The 22,206-nt window shown below is 43.4% G+C and overlaps 1 protein-coding gene across 2 annotated transcripts in view; it reads left to right on the top strand.

Annotated features, from left to right (window-relative positions):
• Positions 1–5,753: 5,753 nt before the first annotated feature.
• The window catches only part of SLC6A1 (solute carrier family 6 member 1), a 59,929-nt gene continuing 43,476 nt past the window's right edge, over positions 5,754–22,206 (top strand). The window contains exons 1-2 of one of the 2 annotated variants that reach the window (XM_027738872.2): positions 5,754–5,934; positions 13,280–13,352. The gene's annotated coding sequence lies outside the window, so the exon portion shown is untranslated. The remainder of the gene's footprint in view (positions 5,935–13,279; positions 13,353–22,206) is intronic. The other variant, XM_027738796.2, reaches the window with a different exon arrangement.

The raw sequence follows: 22,206 nt of genomic DNA on the forward strand, positions 1-22,206 counted from the left end.
GCTGCACAAACAGGAGAAACATGCTGATGAGACTCAAATAAGTGGTATAAAAGAATTCACTCCATTGACTTAGTGCATTCCTGAGCATATTTCCCACAGACGAGATCCAGGAACGCTCAAGAGGGCAACGATCAATGACCTGAGTACAAAGGCCTTTGGATTTCTCAAGTTTTCAATATCTGAAAAAGTCAATTTAAAAAGCTTTCAGAAAAAAAATAAAAATAAAAATGGTTTGCTATAGACTAGAAGGGTATGCACAGGTCCAAATCCTGACACCACTGCCCTGCAGTCAGAAAACTATATTTCAAAAAATGTGTTTTGTGTGGAGAAGAAAGGTCTAAGGTCTCACTGATTCCTTTGTGCTGGTCACCCATAACTTAAGAAGCAGTTTAAAACTAAAAAAAAAAAAAAAGAAAAAGAAAAAGTATGTGGAACTGCTCTTTTCTTCTTTTTTCTAGAGGAGTGAGTTCCCCCCATGCTCCACCCATACAGTCTGGGAAGCAGCTTCTCTCCCCAGGATTTGTGAGGTCCTGTGGCCAGCCATATGATACCTATTTTTGTGTGAGAAGATGCCTTCCTAGGCAGCAAGGTCCTCTTGTTTCCAGAGAGCACCCAACAGACTTCTGGTTGGAAGGAAAAAAAAATCGTGGCTTGTCCCGGATTAATTTGGCATGGTTTGCAGTAGGAAAAGGATATTAATTGCATTTTAAAAATAATCTCTTCAGCTAACATCAATAAACTGTAAAATCAGCCTCAATGCTAGGAGCTAGGATCCCTGCTGGTTTGAAGCAGAGTGTGTTGAAGGAGGAAATTTTGAAAACTTTTTTGGATGGCAGGAAACATTGGCACTGCCACCACCTTCACGACTATTGTCCCTGATGAAACTGGCTTTTGCTACTTCCTCAGCCATACAGGGCCTCTATAGTCTCTTTTCTCCCTTTGTTGAATGCTTTGATGAGAGGTTCAAATCTTTTGTCCCTGCTATACTTAGCATCTCTCCTTGTATGCAATAGTTTTCTTTCCCTTCCAGATGTTATTGAGGCCCAATAACCACTCTTGAGAGCCAAGACAGATGTAAGCTATTTTTTAAAACACAACTCAAGCCAACTTTATTTCTTTGAGATGTAAAAATATAATGAAGTGTTATGAATGCCTTTTAATGCCATAGAAATGCAAAAATAAGTGCTATAATAATCATTAGATTATTTATCTTCATCTGTCAAGGCCAAATCATAGCTCTAATAGCAATCACCATGGCTGAGCTCCAATGCAATTACTATCAGGGACCTGCTCCAAAGTCCAAAGTCAACAAGAAACTTTTTCCCCACTGAGTTCAGGGTGCTTTAGATCAGGCTCCAAACTTCCTGAGCTTGCAGAAGCTGCCTCTGGTCCTCCCAAAGCCAACACTCACAACAGAGAGGTTGCTGATGGTGGAGATACTTCAGGAAAGCAACGTCCACAGCACTGCCTGGGGGAGTCTGGGCAACCAGTTCTAAAAACGAGTTCAGTCCTTTCCTTGTTAACTCCTTTTGCTGTACCCCTTACTGTCACCTGAACAGCTGAGGTGATGCTGATCAGGCTCAGTGTTCTTGTTCATGCCCAAGGATCCTGCAAAAAGACAGTGACTCTTAATTGCCCTGTGCTGACCTGGCGTGTCAGAAGTGCTTTTGCAACTTACTCAAAAATGGCAACAAGACCTCTTCTGTTCCCAGCTTCTCCACTTCATGCTTGAAGATCACGCCTAAGGAGCACAAATTAGGTTGAGATCTGGTGTCTTACAACCAGTAATGACCACGAGCCTTGACAGCTTATTAACTATTAGCAGCAAAGGCTAATTGCTACTGCAGGATACGGTGCTTGAATAGGGTGTATTACTGAGCACCAACCATCAAAAGTGGCAATATTGAAAAATAAGAAGCAAAACCCCAAAACCAACCAACAGTGACCATGGGGACATGTTTTCTTCTTGGCAGAAAAACCAGCTACCTTTTGGAAATCACAGAATTACAGAATCTCAGAATATGCTGTGTTGGAAGGGACCCAAAAGTATCATCTCTTAGCCCTGCTCAGGACCATCCCCAAGAGTCACACCATGCACCTGAGAGTATAATCCAAACACTCCTTGGAGTCTGGCAGGCTTGGTGCCATGACCACTTCCCTGGTACACTCTGGAATTGTTTAAGCAGTTGACAAATAGAATGATTAGAGCAACAGTCTGTTTATCATGTCATCTAGAGCAGCATTACAAATGCAGCACTGTAGCTTGCAAGATTTAGCAGCATTAAAACTGGTGCAAACACAGAGGTCTTAAACCTGCCAAAGCAAGTGCTGAGTTGCTTTGTACATATCAGTGCCACTGTCATCTCCCTTCAGGCCTGCAGATAACAGCTTCCAGCTTACACTCACATTTCAGTTTCCTCAAGTGGACTATTATGTTTAGGGTTTCAGCCCTCAAACCCCTAATATTGCCCTTAGATTGCCAAGACAAAGCCTCAGTGATGTTTCTTGCCAAGTGTACCCCGTCGGGCTCTTCAGGTAGTCCAGGTTACACTGAATTCCTGCAGCAGACAGTTCAGTCCCATTAGCAACCTTGTGCCACTTGGGATCTTAGGTCTCTTCACAGAACTGACTCGACAGTGGGGTGCTCCAGACTCAGACCCTTCTTACTGGGCACATGCAGCCAAGCCCATGCCCCCCTAATAATGTCCTCGAGGGGAGTCAGCACACAGTTACACCCCGGGGAGCCAGGCCTGTGCATCCAGGCACCACACACCCAACAGATTCCCCGAGATATGTGCTTCTGACTCACCAGCTTGCCAACACAGCAGGCAAAGCCTAGCACATTTATAAATAATCTGTGGGAAACTCAGGGGAAACCATAGTTTTCCTCCCTCGCAAGAGCTGCTTTTAGCAGGAGCTCCTTTTTCTTAGATGATTTTTGAGTAACTCTGCAGCATAGAAGAGCTGATTACAACTCAGATACTCGAGGTGTTCAGTGGACAGAGAGGAGTCTCTACCTGTAGGTACCAAGAGCAGGGTAAGTGTCAAGACCATCACAAGCCTGTGCAGCCTGTACTGAAATCTATGCTTTAATCTCATGGTTTTTAGTTTAAAGTTAATCCATGCCTTCTTCTAAGCTGGTATAACTGCTGCACCTCAAAGCTCTGAGTTTTGGTGGAGCAGCAGCAGAACTTTTTCAAGTCAATGAACTGAAGCATGACATCCAATTTTGAACAAATCTTTCCACTGGACCATGTCACAGCTCTCCTAGCAGTTAAAGCTTAAATATTTAGAGATTATGACATTGCCTCCAAACCACATAATTCCTTTCTAAACATCCCCTGGCACAACTTGAGGCTGTTTCCTCTTGTTCTGTCTCTTGTCACTTGGGAAAAGAGACTCATACCCACCTCACTACATTTAGTTGTGGAGAGTGAAAGTCTCCTCTGAGCCTCCTTTTCTCCAAGCTAAATAACCCCAGCTCCCTCAGCTGCTTCTCATAGGACTTGTTCTCTAATATCAGAACAGCAGGGTAATTTTAACTTTCCATATCTCTCATGGACCATAATCAGAGCAAACAGAATTCAGGTGATTTTGAAACCTACTGTCTTAATACAGGTGCACTGCTGGAATGCAGATCACACACACTGACCAGCAGCTCATGAGCAACAATTTGGGAATAACTGTGCTAGCATTTTACTCTGTCCACTGTTGGCTGTTTATGTAATCTCCCTTCATTCCCTCACAGAATGTCAACTTATTCTGCAAAATCAGAGCTTTCCAGTATAAAGAAACACATCTAGGCTAAAGTACTGCATCAAAAGTGAGAAGTGGCACAAAATCTTCTCCCTGTGGCTGTCCATGCTCAGTTCATGTAGTGACTTTTCAGGTGGTAGTTTTGACATTTCTGCAGCAAATTATCACCGAGGCAAAAGACATCCAACCCCACTGCATTGTCACCAGTGCTCATGGCAAGCCCAAGCCCACAGAAAGGTGACTCTCCTATTTAACATCCAGCTGCAAGTGAACCAAATAATCAATTAGTGCTACTCTGAGAGCAGGTCTAAACAACTGAATATATCCTATATTTTAAAAATGCCAAGTCAATCAGAACCAATACTTAGCCAAAACACAAGGGCAATAGGACTGTGATGAGTACAAGGGATAATCAAGTGCTAATCAGTAGCAAAATCTGTAACCCTGAAGTAATGATAGAGATGCCAGAGCAGTAGTTATTCATTGTCCATCTATAAATCAGCTAGAATATCGTTACCCATTACCTTTTCAAGCCACATGGCCAGAGAAAATTCCTGACTATTATGGTAGATTACAGGACAATCCAATTATTACTCTCAGCATAAATACTCCTTGTAATTAATGGGCAACAGTGCTAAACTCTGCTAACATATTTTCTCCGTTAAAACTTAAAAGCAAGTCATGGAAGATTTCGAGCAATCTGGCAACCCCTGCACAATTAGCTGTGCTTCAAAATGGTAATTAGCCCATTTTAGGAGACGTGTCCTCTCGATCCGTATGTCCCAGTAATAAACGTAAGTGTTCGTGTTTCTATTGTTGTGTGATTATCAAGTATTAAACATTAGTTCACACATCATCCTTAAATTCACACTGAGCAATGTAGACATAACTAAAATAGGCAAATATTTGGCATGGGTTTGTAATCCATTGGTGAAGTAAGTGATAATGAAAAACCTCCTCCAGGAAGGAAAAGAAGGAAGCCAGGTCTTCCTGACTCAACGAGCGGATGAGAGTGCAACGCATGTTGCTGGTTTTGTTACTGATTTGGTGTGTCCTGAGACAAAGATCTTTGTAGAGATTGTGAATGGTTTGAATGCAGTGAGCCATACAGGACAGGACAGGGGATTGATTGTTGATGCAACTGCATTGATGGTCACTTTATTCCTCCTGCAAAAGAAGCCAGCTCAGCCTGAGACTTCCTCTAGAAGGTGTTCTCTGGGTTCGATACCCTGGCCACTGTCACCCACTTCAGGGAGTCAGCTGGGAAGTCGAAGGAGTCACAGTTTCTTCTTCCAGCTGTTGACTTTCACTGGGGATCTGAGCTGTGGCTGTCCTGGCGAGCAGGGAGTGACACCGGAGAGCACTTGCTCTGCCTCCCCTGGGACATGGCAGCGCTTCTCTGGCATGTCCCACTGCCGTGAACCCACCTGCTCTTGGCCCGGCCTGGAGCAAACTGTCAGGAGAGGGGTGCCCAGGGATGCAGATCTTACACTGAGTGGACACCACTCTGAGCAGGATCCCAGCAACAGGGAGATTCTGACCACTTCTTTCCCTACACTTCAGAAATTTTGGGGGGAGCTTGGGAATGCACCTGTGCTTTGGCACTTTCAAAGCATAGTTCTAAGCCCCCCTGTTTGAAACAACTTTCCGCTTGGTAACACACATGACCCAGACTCGCTCAGAGGGCTGTCAGGCTCCACTGGCTCACCAGACTTGCTGCTCTCAATTACTTCGTTCAACTTTGGTTCAGTCGGGCTGATGCGGAACCAGTTGAGGGGAACCAGCCCCCGGATGGGATCTGCCCGGCACGACCCTCGAGTCTCCGCGGGTGGAAAGGAGTGAATTGGGTCAGGAGGCGTCGTTTCACACTGAGATGAGGGGTCTCAGCCTGCTCCGGCCCCGAGGGGGCTCAGCCGGCCCCAGGGGGCTCAGCCGTGCCCGGGGGGACCCGCGGCTCCCGAGGGGCGGGCAGGAGGCGGGCAGGGGCGGTGCGGGCCCGGCCCCCAGCCCGCTCGGGCGCTGCCGTGCGGGGAGGGCGCGGCGGAGCGGCGGGCGCCGAGCTTTAAATGAACATTAATATCGCTCGGGGAGGGCAGCACCGGCGGCTCGGGACGGGCGGCGGCGACAGCGGCACCTCCAGCTCCTCTTCCTTCTCCTTTTCCTCCGCCGCGGCGGCAGGTAGGTGTGCGCCTTCGAACGCGAACTTCAGCCCCGAGAGGGGCGGGCGGCGCTCCCCTGCCCCGCGGGGGGGACATCGCGGTGCCCCGCGCCCTTCCCGCCGGGATGCTGAGATGCTGCCGGGATGCTGAGATGCTGCCGGCATGCTGAGATGCTGCCGGGATGCTGGCGGGGGCCGCAGCCGCCCCGGGCGATGGAGGCTGAGGCGGCATCCTCTCGGAGGGCGGCGGAGCCCCTGCGGGGAGCCGAGCGGAGCGCGGAGGGGCCGGGGGCGGCGGGGGTGAATCCCCCCGGGAATGGCCCGGGAAGCGGCCGCCTGTTGCCGCCGCGCTGGCGGCGGTGCGGGAGCGTCGGGCTGGTGGTGACACGGCGGCCACGGGCACGGGCAGCTCTATTTGGGGTCTGCGGAGCCTTCCCCGGTCCGTGTGCGCCTTCCCACAGCGCTGTCGGTGCGGCGGAGCGGGACCGGCGGGGGTCTGCGGGGTCTGCGGGCGCTCCCGGGAGCGCGGGGCCCCCGCCCCATTCCAACCTGGAACGGCCTCACCTTATTAATAAAAGTTATTTCCAGAAGGTGGAGTGTTTTATTTTCTTTCGTTTGATATTAAATGCGTCCCCGTGCTCTCGGTTTGTCCCTAGCAGAGCGCGGATGTGGAAACACGAAGTGTCAGCCCGATGCTCTGTTTCTGGCTTGTTGGGAATGGATTTAAAGGTTTAGTTATAATTTCAGTTCGTCTGCGGGCTTTGCTCGGTTGCTTTAGGACTCGTTTAAACTGTATTTTCAACAGAGACGAGTGAACTTTAAAGAAAATCAGGTCAGGCATAGATTCCGGGCATCAAACCCTTTCAGGTCCCAGAAATAGCCACAGAAGTAGCGTGACCAATTCTTTTTTCATGCACAAAGCTCTTTCTTTTTTGTTTTGGCTGGAATTTCTGACAGATACCGGAGCTCATCAACTGGATATTTCCAGCTTACTTTAATGAAATAAGCATGCTTTCTAAGCTTGCATTTTTATGCCAATTATGTTAGTCTCCCTTGACTATACGAGGTTTGAGTTTCTGATTGAGCTTGTAGTTCTTAAAATAATAAAGTCTGTTTAGCACAAGGTTTTTCTTTATGCATTTTTAGGGCTTAGATCTGTGGGAAAGTGAGAAAGAAGACGACTGTGATGAAACCTACCTTAGCTGTTATGAGGTAAAAAGATGGATATTAATAGAAAAGGTTCAGAGAGGTTTTATTTCTAATATTCTGCTCTTAAAACATAGATGTCCTTAAGTTATTGTATCTCTTATAAAGTCTTGAGCAAGAACTGACAAATATTTATTTTGCAGTAAGTGGGTCAGATGATAACATCTTCCACTGAATCTCTTACTTCTGTATTGGACAGCTTTGGTTGCTAAGTAGCTATGAATTTCTAATCCCAAAGTCAATGATGTCATAATGACATCATCACATCCTTTCACTTGATTGATTCTCATAAGAGAACAGTAATAAGATTTGATATACATGTCCCATCTCTTTAATATTCTTTCTCTGCTTCAGGGGATTTCCTGACCTGCCTGGCAAATTCCAGTGAATCACACTGAGCTCTAGTAAAAAGACATTCCTTTTGGAGACGAGGTGGAACATTAAAGGGACAGTGGCTGCTCCTGGTCTTTTCAAAACCTGAGGAACTTGGCAGTTTATGTTTTAAATGTGGAGTTCCGGATATGGAGAGCAGTGATTTAAAGCTTGGAGTTATTAAATTCCTGTGCAGGTGCGAAAGTGACTTGAATTTCAAAGACACTTCAACACCGTTGAGAATCAACTCACTTAATGTGTCGTGTATCTGCTTCAGGCAGGGCAGGGGGCACAGAGAAAACATAGGCTGTTTCAGTTGCCAAAATAAATTTCGTCTCTAATGGTAAATGGATGAAATCCGTCAGAAATTGCCACGTTGATGCCATGTTAAGAGTGGTATTGAATGATACTGAAGACAGCTCAGAATTATTTTTCTAATTAGGTAACATAATTTAACAATTGATAAGCTTGAAGTATTTTAATAGCAGCACTGCCATTGTAGGGAAGTCCATGTAAGAGAGTTTTAAATATTTAGAGTTTATAGAATTGATGGCTTTGGTTTCTTCTGAGGTTAAAGGTACAAGTGTTGTCATTTGATGATGATCAGCATGGACTGCTAGTTTTTACAGTTTACTTTTATTTTATGAGCATGAGTCTACTTGAATTCTAGGTTGTTGTTTCCCTGATAAATCGTTTTGCTGTTGGGAATTTCTTCATACCCAGTGAGTTTGAAATATCCCAGACAGGGCTGTGTGTATTTTAGGTGTGTAAATCTTACTGTTCCGTATGCCTGTGGAAAAGGGAGAAATGAAGCAATTTTAACGTGCGCTTTGTTGAACATGTAGTTTTGTTTGGTAAAGTTAAAAGCTGAGTCTGTCTCATAACATTCAGAGGCTGCATAAACCGATCTCACTCGATTCATGAGTATTGTAGGTTGCTAAAACATATCTCAAAAGTAAACAATGATTTGTTAGCATGGACGAGTGGTTAATGTGTTTACTGAAGAAACTGATTGCCGAGGTGGTGCTTCTATTATTGCTGAAGCACTGCAGCGTTGATGGCACTATTAAGTATAACACAGTAGTAATTGAACACGAGGAGTGGGAACAAGTAGGGAGGTGGTGGGAGAAGATGTTTTTGTGTATTCGAATCTATTCACCGCTTAAGTGCAAGCCAAGCTCCAGCTGCAAAAAGGAAATTTCTAGATAATCCGTAAGACTTCTGCACTCATCGTCCTATATGCAGTGACAAATTTCCACAAGCTTTAGGTTCTTTCTGGGATGACTCAACTACGGAACAAGTGATTTGGAAAAAAAATATTATCTCTGAAGAGAATCCTTGGTGACAATTTCTTTTCAAGTTATCTTAGGATTTTTCTACTTGCTGTGATTTCTTCTAACTCATGATTGCCTTGAACATTGGAGATGAGAAATGAATTTGGACTTGAGGATATATCTGTGCCTTTCCACTGCGTGTTAGATGGTCATCTGTGACATTTGCATGGTTGTGCTCTAAACGCGGTGACACATTTGGTTACATAAAGTGCAGAAAGCAGTGCACCTCAGAGCCTTCCCGAATGCTTGTAGAGGAAGGTTGATGCTGCAGTTCTGACCTTTGAACAGGCGAAGACAGCGGAGACGTGGCCAAATAAAGACGGTGAACGTTCCAAGTCGTGACAGAGCTCACTTAACACCCAAGGTCTGTCGTTGCAGAGGCTCAGTAAAACAATGGACGAGGCAAGGACAGCAATAGCAGGTGCAATCGTTAGATTTTTCTTATCTACCGCAAGACTAAACTGTGCTCAGATCACGGGTGAATTGTCTGGTATCTGGCTTAAATAAACCACAGTCGAAATGCTTCAGAACTTCCAGCAACTGAGACATTTTGTTCCCCTGCTTCCAGAAGCATGTCCTGTGACTGGCAGTGTGAGGACAGCCAGCGTTTCAGCCCCAACTTCTGCTTCTGTCCTAAGCTCTGTGAGAGAATAGAACGAACTACCAAGTGGATTATTGGATTTTTTTTTTTTTTAACGTAGATTTTTAAGGGGAAAATAATACCTATAAAACCTGAAACTTTTGCAGGCCACTTTTGTGAGCCTTTTATAGGGGCAAGACTGGCAGCTGGATGTTCGAAATGTGCTTTGTTCCGTCAGATTGAAAGGTAGTGTGATAAGTAAATGCATCTACATCTGGATCTTCTTTACTGATGGAAAAAAAACCTGAACACAGAACACAGACAGGATTTGTCCCTTATACACTAGGAAGGAAAATAACAAAAGTGTATTTTTGTACGAAGGCACTTGAAGAAGGAAAGTCTCACGGCATGCTATGAACAACAAAATGTTCCTCTACAAGGAACCCTCCGGGTTTGTTTAATTGTTTGGTTTGGTGGTTGGTTGGTTTGTTTGTTTTTAAATTTTTTGCACAAATGCATTTTAATTGTTCAAGATGTGGCCAACGTGCAGCTCGTGAGCCCAGAAGACGCTGCCCACGTCCTCAGCAGGGCTGATGTAATCTGCAAAGCCCGGACTAAACGCTGCCTCAGTCAGCTGGAACAGCATCAGCCTGGGAGGTCATGCTTTGGCTTTTCCCCAAGGAAAAGGACCCAAACCGTGTCATTAACATTCCGATAGCTCGGTGTCGCTACTCCGATGTGCAAGAAAATGCCACTGTTTCAACGGCAGTTCTGCTTTGTTCGGTTAATGACAGCTCTGGTGCAAAAGGGCCCTGTGGGTGCAGGGAACCCAGGAGGTGTAACAGGTACAAATCCTCTGCCTTCAGCTGTGATTGATGCAGTGCTTTGAGTAATCGCTTTGGTGCCTCACAAGTCCCGTGCTTGACTTATCTGTAGCAATTCCGATGTGCCACCGTTGTCTGCTTAGGGGAAAAACCCAAAACACTAACACAGAAAAAAAAACAAGCTGCAAAAAACACCCCCAAAAAACCCAGCAACAAAACCCCTAAAAGGAATAAAGTCAATCCAGATGTGGTAGCTAACATTATCTATTAGATATGATAAGGCTTCTATTTAAAGATATTTGCGGTCACAGAGTCACAGAATATATCGATTATTCCAAAATCACAATAATTTCTGAGAGAGTTCATTGTTCAAGAATAGAAGTTATTTTAAAACCATGAATACATTGATTTATTGAGCTGGAAAACTTTGATTTTATTCCAGTTTTGATCTTCATATTTTTAAAAATGTGATATGTTGAGAGCAAACTTAGTGATGATTTTAGTCTGAAGCTCTGTCTTAGAGAAATGTTTATTGAAAAATTGAATCTTTTCTGTGTAAAATAACAATTATTTTAATGTGTAATGGAAAACATACAGTGAAAAGTCAGTGCTCTTTCTACCAGTTGTAAAATTGTGTAACGAGAGTAAAATCTAATATAGAACAAAGGAAGAAAAAGTCATGTCAGTGGGGAATAAACACATCACAAAATTTTCTTTTGAAAAACAGATGCTATCAGTTACCAGTCAATGTATTCCTTTCAACACAAACTAGAAATTTGTAAGGAAATTCTCCCAGTCTGATGTTGAACTCCCCTTGTGCAAGGAATTATGATTTCCCACCTCCCCCTCTTTCTGAAGTAAAATAGATTAAACCGAGCTCCAGATGCAAAGTCTCTCCCCAGAGAAGCTTGTTTGAGTGTTTTCATCCCTTCACAGGGGTGGGTGTTGGAGGGGAAAAGTTTGCAGAGTTCGTGCAAACAGTTTTCTTCTGGAACATGCGACTTATAATTCTCATTTGAAGGTAGAGGGAGCAAACCATCACCAATCCCCTCTGAACCCCGGGATTAGTTCCTCTGGGGGTTCTGTGACACAGCTCAGGGAATCAGTTTGACTGGGGGTTGCTTTTGTTTGGGATCTTTTTCCTGGCTGAAACGTCGTGGGGACTTGGTCTGACAACCGACACGGTGCTCAAAGAGAAAATACTTTCCTCTCTCAAGGTGATGTTGCAATTTAACAACTCCCTTAATTTCAGGCTACAAGTGTTTCCCCACATGACTCTTTTCTCAGAGAAGCCGAGATGAAACGAGGCAGCTGTTTTAAAAACAAGTATCACAGGAATAAAACATGGCCTCCAGTTGTGGCCATAACAAGGGGGGCACTGTTTAGTATTCTTCTCTTCCTCAATTGTTTTTAAAGGCTAATGAAAGCCTAAGGAGACACTCAGACAGTCACACTAGCACAAATCCCTATTATTGCCCTGATTATATGAGCCTTGGTGCTGAAATTTTTGCATGCTGCATCTTTGTTGCCTTCTGTAAATGCTACAAATAGCAGGAAGAGATAGATAAAATGACACAGATGCTTTAATTATGATTTGATTACAGAGCAACCAGAGGAGTCTATTCTGAGGAATGTGCAATTAGAGAAAATTCTGAGGACTATCTAACCTTCCGAAATTAAAATTAACTGGGATTATTTGAACAAGCCTTTAACATTTCTGAAAAAAAAATTATCACTCCTCAAGGATCTTACTGCTCATGTGTGATAGATCCTCTCTAGCTTAGCAGATGGGCTTCAGGGTAACACAATGTCATCTTCCTCAGCTGTGTGTGCTGCTTTGCTTCACCTCACAGTCCCATTTTAGCGTCCCTTGCTGGTCACGTACAGGAGGATGACGCAGAAGCTGCACTTGAACTGGAAGGAAACAGCCATCCCTGAGCTGAAGCACACGAAAAGGAAGAGCAGTTTAAGCACTCCTGGGTCATCTCTCCATTTCCTCTCTGTGAAAACAGAGTTTTCCCCGTCTCAACGAGCAGGAAAAGTAGAGTTGTGCGTGCTTGTTGGGCAGGTTCCAAAGGGAAGGCGCAGATGGAAAATTCCATGCCTTTTCCTCTTGCAAACTATTTAATAGCAGGAACCTATATGATTAAATATGTTAATCTTCTTTGTGGGCTTAAGTGGTACAAATGACTTGAACTTAATTCCATTGATTTCACCGGCTGTCAAACACGAGCAGAATTCAAAATCTGTCCCAGAGCTGAATAGCAGCCTCCAATGGGAAGACACTGAAATGTTATGGAAGTTGCATTCTGGGATAGTAATGGTGGCTTTCTTCCCTGTTTTGGACAGGCAGGATCAGCCTGGTGGGGGTGATGTTGGGCCTGCAGTGGGTAGAGCAGAGGGTCACACCTGCTGGGCACAGGAACTGTGGGGTGAGGACACGAGCAGGTCGGGAGGCTCTCAGGTTGTGAACTGCACCACGTGACAGCAGCTGCAAACAAGTCATCTCTCACTTGCTTCTCCTCAATGCTTAACACGTTCCTGTACCAACAGGAGAAAGTTTGGGGTGTTTTAATCCGATTTTCTGCAGAGCCTAATATCAAAATATTTACGCCTTATGCTTGAAAAATCGTACTTCAAGTGTAATGTCAGCTCTCCAGCCCGAAAGAGCAGGGTCTGCCAGGAGCCCTCCTGGGCTCCAGTTTGGGATGCAGGGTTTGCTTTGGGGCTGGAGTGTGGCAGCAGTGGAAGGGAGAAGGGCTCCTGCTTCAGGGTGCTTTGTGAGACCTGCTATTGCACCGCTCGTGGAAACCACGGGAAACTGGGCTTTGCTGCTGCCTGGCAGCTCTGAGCATGGCTGGGGGGTTGTGAGAGGGGCCCAGCTGCTTCCATTCATCTCCCTGGTGGGTCTCTACTAATCACTGACCTTGCTTTTGACCTTGCTTACCTTCAACAGCAAGGAATCCAGCTGACTCGACACTGGATGTGGCCAACACAGCTGATAGATGGGGTCCAAGACACTTAAAGAATTCCTGTTCTTTCCCAACAGGTGCTGAGCACAGTTAAAGAACTGAAACAAAGATCAGCTGGATTCAGCAGCCTCTCAGTCTCCTTTGTCAATTGTAAGGACATTTTCTAGTGTAGTGCCTTCTTTGTTTATTTTAACATTTCTTTTTAAGAGCATTCAAACCCTCCAACTTCAAAGTATTTCTGTTCCTACTGACCCACGTGTATTTCCCAGGGATAAAACCCCTAGCCAGCAACTTAGGGGTGATTTGTCAAGGGTCACTTTAATAAATCAGCTTACTTATTTTCTGCCTGAAATTCCCTCGTTGGTGACTAAGAGAAACTTTGTATTAAGCTGTGCAAAGCATAATGAGGTTGCTATAATGCTTTGATGTGGAAATGCTTAAATGCCAGGAAAAAAAAACAAAAAGAAAAAGAAAAAAGAAAAAAGTGGTGTTATTGATAGAGACAGCTTTCTTAAGGTATCTAGGGACAATTTATATAAACCAAACATAGATTATACTGTAAAGATTATAGATTTTGAAAATAGCCCCTTAAAACTTCAATATCAGACTTCATAAAAAGGTCAAAATGAAATTATTTTCTTGAACTCTGCTGCTGATATTTACAAACTCAGTCCTTTATGAAAACAAAGATCTCTGTGGTATCAATTGTGGAGACATTAATATTACAATAGATGTACGGTAAGATTTTGTTTCCTCATCCCTATTGCAAAGCTGTTCTTCATCAACAAACTTACTAAGCAGACTGCTAATTTTTCTGGAATTAAGAGACTGGAGAGAATTTGCACTACGTTTGTCTCACTTAATGAAGGTGGTTATATAAGAGTTGCTTCCCCTCAGCTGATTGAATTGTATTTCCCCTGCCACTTCTTGCTTTCCATGTCGCTTATAGATTATCAAAACAGAGTTTGCTGCATTTTCTTCTTTTCTTCTTGTATCTTTTCTCAAGGCTTATTAGCACAAAGTAGCTCTGAGCAATGGCTTGGACACCAGAGATTCTGAAAGCCTCAAACAGCCATAATAATGGAGTTGGATGAAGGATGCTGGTTGCCATGGGAACAGTGCATGTGCCACACAAGATAATGTAACTGCTGTAGTGCAGAGATCTGTGCTGCATATTGATTGCAAGATTGCTTGAATTCCTTAGAAATCTTGTGCTTTGTGCTGTGTGTTCCATCCACCTTAGCAAGTGAGAGGAGGTTATCAGGTGGACCTGATCCAGAGAGATTTTGGCAATTTGAAAAAAGTTGGCCTTTGTGTGTGAGGGGGAGAAGGGTCAGAACTCCTTGAGAGTATTGTCGGGTTCAGAGCCTTTCCTTGTTGAGCTGACAGTGTCCTCACTGCCGTGTTAAATCAGAGTTAATGAAGTATTGGAACCGAGGCACGAGGGGTGCCTGCCCTGAGTTAGAAGTGGCAACAGAAGGCCTTAGGAAGGTGAACTTCCACCTGTATAATGTTTCTTATCGTGGCTTGTAACCTGGACACTTGCACAGTGTCACAGTGCCCCACTGCTCTTTTTGGGGTGCTGCTGAAAAGTTCCTTTTTGTTCCAGCTTGTCAAGGACGAATCTAATCGGTGGCATAGCTGTGCAAAATACCGTGATTAAGAAATATCACAGTCACTGACAGCCAGGAGGATGAGGGCAGTGTTGGCCATTTCACCAAGCTGGAGGAAAGTACAATATGCACTTTTTAATTTGGAGGAATTCTGTGGGAGCACGACCACACTTGCTTCTGGTTTTGTTTTGTTGGTTTTTTTTGGCAAGATTGGGATTCTTTCATAAAAATGAATGAAGCAGGATGGTTTGGCTATAATTCTGCAGTCTAAGTTTCTGGGTCTTAGAATGACAAAGATACTCTAGTTATTGCACCTATATCCCGGATCCTCACCAGCATAAACCAGAAAAGCTCCATGTGGTGGAAGGCAGTTGGGTCCACTGTTGCTCAGGATGATTGTGCAAGATGAGGTAATGCAAATTAAAACTGTCCTTGTAATGTTATCCCCCTGGGAAAGGTGATGCCAGAAACTCTCACTTGCTTTCAGCAGGATTTCTGGCAATTGACCACTTGTTAGAGAATGACTGTGTAATTATTGACCTTACAAGGCTTTTGGAAATTATGTATATTGTTTCACACCTATCTCACACCATTTTAATCTCTGGCTGTTTTCTGAATCTGCCTTAAAAGCATCGAAACTTTGAATTAGTCAGGTTTTCTGTGTCAGCTCTAATAAGATCCTTATCTTGAGGGAGAGATTGGTAACCCAAAATGTATCTGAGGTATTATTTGTCAGAAATGTGTCTGAGAGGACATATTTAGAGATGCTGGGCTACTGTGCCCTCTGGGCATTATTCACAGGTTTTTGTGACTTTGTTCATCAGTATGGGTCATCTCAAATATGGTGCTCAGAGAGTCATTGAATTTATTCTTGACTGCTATTTTTGGGTTTAGATCCAACCATGTCCCAGCAGAGTACCTGGTTTTATTGCCAATCCAAAACACTTGATTGTATAGGATCAGCTTCTCTGGAGTTCTTCTGGTTTTTTTTTTTTGTATTGAGATATCTTGGTTTATAACCAAGACATCTGCTTTGTAATGTACAGACAGCTACATTTTAGAGCACTTAAAAATAGTAAGGGACTAGTGGCACTGCACTTTGATATGTTTCATTAAAGCCATTATTTTTTCATTTTTTTGGTAACACTTTAATGTTTTCTTGGTTTCTGTAACAATTCGTGGGTGAAATCCTTACTCTTGGTAGAAACAAAATATATGTTGAATTTAGTGAGTGAACTAATTAGTAAACTTGGACATCAGACATTGCTTTGGTGTTAGGAAGAGTCCTTCTTCAGTGGAACCTGACTCTAGTGGTGTCCATCATGCTCCAGTTTGGCCAAGCCTTGTGGCTGCACTGTTTGGAGCAGTGCCTCACATGCCCTGTGGTCCTTTTCTGTGCAGCTCTTGTGCCCAGGAAGACCAGGACCTTCTTCCAGGTGTCCAGGGATCAGCCTGTCAGCTTTGCAAGTGCATGTGTGTGCATAAACACACACCCACCACACGAGGTATTTGTGTTTGTACACGCACAGATACAGACCCATACTCTACAGCTCTCATCTTTTCCTACTGTCAGTTATGCTCCTGCTGTCACTTGACAATGTTTAAGATGATTGCTTGGATTAGGAAGTGCTGCAGTTAGGAGAAAAGAGACCAGACTGGAATGGAGTGTCAGCTGTAGCCTTTTTTGTTTGGCCTGTGCTGTGCACCCAGCTGGAAATGGTTTGTCACCTTGGCAAGGTGGTAACATCTTTCTGAACGAACATGTAGCACTGGCACAGTTACAGATTGTCACTTGTTTGTCCTTGGACTATCTGGTACTGTCCTGGTATATCACCATTTTAAAGAATACTCAGCTTTTAAGTACGGGCACAAACAGAAATGTCTATAACTACACAGAGCAGCCCGTGGTGTTTTATGGTGTTGATGTCTGTGAGCAGATTGCATTGCACCAGGGAATTTTCAATATCAAAAAGGTGCTAACTTCGGTAAAGGCAGGGACTCTGTTTATAGTATGATATCTTTTTCTGAAAAAAGTAAAGTTTGAGGGGCTAGTTAACTAAGACATGTGAAAGACAGGGAATGTGGTGCTGCCATTCTATGGAAAACCATCTCGGTTACCAAACGTATCACCTTTCTTGTCATCTCTGAGGTGACTTCTCTTGGTTGAACTCCACTGGACCTGAAAACTGCTGCTGATTGCTGAGGTCTAGTGTACCACATTCTGTAAATCTACCTTGCTCACTGCACTGAAAGCCGTAGGAATGGAGTGATTATAAAGTAACAACTAACACCTTGTAGCTGACTAAATTTTGGGAGTGCAGGGGTGAGAAGAAATGCAGCTGCTGCCCCCTCCCCAAACCCACAAGAACTCTGGCGTATGAGATGGTTGCTGGATTGAATACAATAGTGTTCCAATAGGCAGCAGAATAAGAATTAATATTCCTGAAGAAAACAGCAGGAAAGTGAGACAAGTGTGTGTACCTGGGAAAGGTCAGTGACTTGAACAGATCAACAGTAGTTTTTCCACGTTGCGAATTTGGCCCTGGCATCTTGGTCCCTCAAGGAGCAGAGGAAGGATTTTGCTGGATTTCAAATACAAGCAAATGGGGGTCTTTGTGGTTTATCATTCAGAACTCCCTTTTCAAGCTGCCTTCAAGAGGAGGCAGCTCTGCCTGGCAGTGCATGGGGACACACGTGGCAGGAGGTAGAATTTCACCTTCACGGGTGTCTGGAAAAGGAGATTGATGGTTTTGCTTCCCAGCGACACTGGGAGGACTGGGAAGAAGATTGTTTTCCCACACTGGCATTCAGCCACTCCCAGTGTATCAATCGCCACCGAGCATAAAGGTGATTTTGATTTTACACAACAAGAGTTTCCAAGGAGGGGTTGGATTGACAAAAGCAGTTGCTAAGGGGCTCCAAGGGACCTGACAGGTTTACTGACTGATGATATACTACTGGGATAGTCTCAATGGAAATTGGGTCTGATATAAATAAAGGACAAGGACATTGTTCAAAAGCAATTTAGAGAGGCCATGGAACATTTTGATTTGTCTCAGTATGATTCCTCCCACAAAAGGGAGTTGAACTGTGACTGGTGGAATTTATTACAGCTTTATACCTTTTTGTATTGAAAATTGAGCTTCAGCATGATATCCTACTGCTGTCTTTATGCAGATTGCTTAAAAATAAATGGGTAGTTTATGAAGGTAGTATCTTGGAGGTGAGGAAGTTTTAAATGAAAATTATCAAAGAATGTCTTTATTGTAAAGGAGTGTGTATATCTTAGCCAAAGTGGTTTACTGATGGACAAATATGCATTTGGGAAATACTTATATGGACCTTTAAATATGTTCACAAATATCCAAGATAATTTTTTACAGTCTAGTATAAAAAAAGAAACACAAAAACTATTATTTGCAGATCATGTCTGTGCCAGCACTGACATTATTAGAAAGGCAATCCTATTTAGTTCATGTGAGAACTTGCTGCCTTGTTTTCTGAGTAACACAAAAGCTGTTTTATTTCTGAGGAACACATGCTTTCAGAGTGAACCCTGTAAGAGATTGTTTTTCTTTCATGAGGCCTGTATATTTTCCTTTTGCCACTATTTTTGAAGTTGTAGAAAATCTCAACAGAATTGCATTGCAAGGGCAATGCAATTTACTTCATGTTATTTATTTCCAGCGGTTAAAAAGAGAATTGCTGAGAGGTGCCTCAGGTAGGGCAGGTAAACATGTGAATGTCTCTGTACCTGGTAGTTAAAAGCCACGTGCATTGTGGCTAGGGATGAATTATTTTCATTTACTGGTGTGCTGATGTTAGAGGGGAGATGGAGGGGCAGGGAAATAATCTGCCTTCTTTAAAGGTGACATAGATGTTGCCTTGAAATGCACTGTATTCGGGCTCCCTCCAAAGCTACTGCTGTTCACTTTTGGCCACAAAACATGAGGATTAATGACATTCATGTGTTTACAGTCAAGATTGTCTGCATGGAGTGTGGAAGCAGCGAATCCCAAAACCACATGAATGACAGATAACACTGATAAACACATAGTAAAGCAAGGAAAATAAAAGTGAGCAGATTTATGGGCATTTTTTTCTTCCAGGGAGTGATAAAGATGTGCAGATTGAGGTCAACGAAGCTGTTAGCAAATGCCCCTGTTGTAGAAGCACAGAAAGAGGGGAAAATAACTGCAACTGCACAAAGATATGTCAGTTGTACTTCCCTCGTGGATAGAAAGAGGTGGAAATAATTAACACTACAAAGGAATGAGCACAATGAAGAGACTCTAGCACCATCCTCTGGTGTCCTCCTTGGAAAGCAGATGGAAACTCTCAACTCCACACTCCCTGCCTGCCTTTGCTGCACGCAGGAGGCTTCTGGCAACAGTGGCAGCAGCAGTGCTGAAATGGTTGCAGCTTGGTGCTGCAGCAGCAGACCCTGCCTGGATCCTTTGGAATTAAAGAATGGCCAAGGAACATATAGGGGTGGGCATTTTTTTTTGTCCTTCGTGTGCCATTTTATTCCACTTGGTCTGCTGCTTTTTGGCTGGGTGGTAACAAGCAGGTCTGCTCTAAGTAATCCAGCTTTGCCCAGGGTTTGGCCCCGGGCCCTTGGAGGAGTTAGGTCAGAGAGAAGAAAGAGTTTGCAGCTAAAGAGCTTTGAATAGCAGCAGGAAACGACCTCAACTTGCAGTACCTCATTCTGGTCGCTGTTGTTTGCTTGCTTCTGGATTAGGGGTATAAGTAAGAAAAAAAAAAATTCTGCAGAATGCTGCAGCCATTAAAAAAACCCAACCAAACAAACAAACAAAAAAACCCCAACCAAAACAAAACAAAAAACCAGCCAAACACCAAAAACCAGGCAAACAACAAAACCCCTTAGAACTGTTGCTTAAGAACCAACATGGGGTCACAAGAGATTATTATGCTGAGCATCTGGCATGTGTGCCAGCCTGTCTCGTGTCTGAAAGCAAAATACATGTCTGTTTTCAGATAGTTTTGTTCTCCAGCACTGTATTCATGCACTTCAACAGAGAATGGCTGGTGTAAGAAGATTTCCATGGCTGACATACATTCTGCTGTGCTTTTATTATTATCAATGATTATGCTGAGATGGTTTCTGTGTGAAGAACGTTGGGAGCCTGCCTGTAGGTTTGCCACTGTAACTTGTCTTTTCTACTGGGCTGGGCTAGTTAAGATCACACTGCTTTGTTTATTATTTTTTTGAAGGCATTTGCTGTGTTTGTTTATGAAGTAATTGTATAGTTCTGTGTTTGTAACAAGATTTATTCTGTATCCCTCTCTAGACTGTTTGAGGTACAGGAGTTTTTCTCCATGATGTTCCTGCCTTCAGATGGAAGGTTTGCACACAACCACTAGAAAAGGGTGTTGCTTTTCCAGCAGGAAGCTCTCATAGTGGAAACTGCAGAGCTGGAAGAGAGAGAGATGAGAAAGGCCAGGGATCTTTGCAGAAAGCCACAGCCCCGCTGGCCTTAATACAGTTACAGTGGTGGACAATGCAGTTCTGTGCATTTAGAAATGCTTATGGGGAGCATAAAATATTGACTGGGTGACAGCTGGGCTGCTGTGACTTTTTGTGTGGGAGGGTCCTTATTTTCACCAGGAAAGCTGAATGGATTATTGTTCTCTCTGGGATGTGTATCACAAAAGAATGCTGCTTCCATTCATTTTTCTTATAATATCAATTCGGTCCCAGCTACTTATTGTCACTGTTGCTTCCACAAAATATTTCCAGTTCTAGAACTAAAATAATCTCCATTCACTTTAAAGCAAGGCTCTATATTTTGTTTGTGTAATGATGACAGATGCCTTAAAATCAGAGATGAAGTTCCATTGCTGGCTGGATGGGCAGAGGGCTCTGAAATGCAGAATACACTGAATGAGTTGTGTTTGAGGATGTCCAAACTGTCTAGTAAATAAATGTCTCCAACTTCATGGTTTATTACTAGGGAGCTCTGCTTAGCAGGAGCAGGAGTTATCCCTGCCATGTAGCAGTCAAGATTCACAGTTTTCCTGTGAGATCTACTACTACAGGAATAAAGACTTCCTTTGTTTACAGGAGTGGGGGGAAAAGCTCCCTTCAGGCTGTTGTTTATAGCGGCTGACATGTGATAGAACACAAACATGCCCTCGCTTGTGGAATCTCAGATTGGCATCTTTACAGGGAGGGGGAATCTTCAGGGGTAGCTCAAAGCTGACACCTTGTCATCTGGCTGTGATAAGCCCTAAAAAAGAGCTGTTGTGTGCACTGGAGTATGTTGTGCATAACAAAAAAATCGAATTCTGGAAGAGTTCAACAGTAAGAAAGAGTAGTTTTTGTATTCAGTAGTTGAATTATGCAAGGTATGGAGTGCTGTCTTGTGTGGAACAAGGTAATGGGAATTTCTTTGCTAGTAAAAGGCTTCAGGATTTGGTCCAATGGATCTTTAAAATGGTAGTGCTATTTGTGGATGTGATTGGCAGATTTAATCCCTTTCCTGCTCCCATCTACATCTTTCCTTTTCTAGTCTGCACCAGCCATTAGACAAAAACATAATTAAATCTAGTATTTCGGAACCAAAGTAGGCATTCATCGTTCAGCATATGTTTTTTCTTTTATCTTAGGAGTCTAAGGAAGGCAGACACCTCAATGCCACTGAAATGCACACGTGTATTTTTGTCTCCTTTGAAAAATTCAGCCATGCTATTTAATGTAATCCAGTGGTGATTTTATCAACATTTTCCTAATGAAACGTAAATATTTGACATTCCCACATAGTGTGAATGAATTGGAATTTAAAAAAAAAATGGTCCCATAGTTTTTGGTTTTTTCTGGCTATTTAATTTCCCACTTGATACCCACAAATGCTTCCATAGCCTCAAAGAAACCAACTTTCCTCAGTTTCATCCTTGTCTTTCATTGAGGTAGATGATAATTTGCTGATAACCATTGCACAAGCTTTTTTTTTTTTGGTTTTTTTTTTTTACTAAACAAACCTGAAAACCACAAAAAAGACTACAAAAATGTCCAGTGCAGCATTGGCCTTTCTGAAGGGTGACAAGCAAGTCAAAATTTTGCCTTCTTAGACAGTGTACCAGCCTTGCCCTGAGTGTAGTTACCCATAAGGTTTTTGTGAGAGTTTGGTACCTGGGCTGGAGTGTCCCTATAATACCAAGTAGCCGTGGGAAAGGTCATGGGGCTTGAAGATGGGAATGATGGAAGTCTAAAACTGGAGATAGCTGAATGTAGCCTCTGCTGCTGGGAGGTACTTCTGTGAACATTCACACAAGAAGGAGGCAGTATTTGGAAACTATTTAAAAATTTTAAACAAGCACACAAACAAAAACCAGCAACGAAACCAAACAAATAGAAACACACACAAAAA

Source organism: Pipra filicauda, unplaced genomic scaffold (genome assembly GCF_003945595.2).
Source record: "Pipra filicauda isolate LSUMZ 115617 unplaced genomic scaffold, ASM394559v2 scaffold102_size2360937_pilon, whole genome shotgun sequence".
Classification (NCBI taxonomy): domain Eukaryota; kingdom Metazoa; phylum Chordata; class Aves; order Passeriformes; family Pipridae; genus Pipra; species Pipra filicauda.